We start from the raw sequence: 260 nt of genomic DNA on the forward strand, positions 1-260 counted from the left end.
TATTGCCTCCTGCGAACTCATACAAACGCAGCAAAACACCAGTTAAAACAATGCCACACCAGAGTTGAATCACAAGGAAAAAGCATAAGGTTAAAACCACCAAAACAGACAACACAGTGTTTTAGTTACCGTACAATCTGGCCTTGTCTGCCTCTCTTGTGTGTAACTCAGACGACGCCCTTAGAGCTGCTTTCTAGGAGAGGGTACTCGCAGTAATCTGGGAAAGTGCAAGGGGAGATTTAGCATACAATTTGAACATC

Source organism: Penaeus monodon, chromosome 33 (genome assembly GCF_015228065.2).
Source record: "Penaeus monodon isolate SGIC_2016 chromosome 33, NSTDA_Pmon_1, whole genome shotgun sequence".
Lineage (NCBI taxonomy): Eukaryota > Metazoa > Arthropoda > Malacostraca > Decapoda > Penaeidae > Penaeus > Penaeus monodon.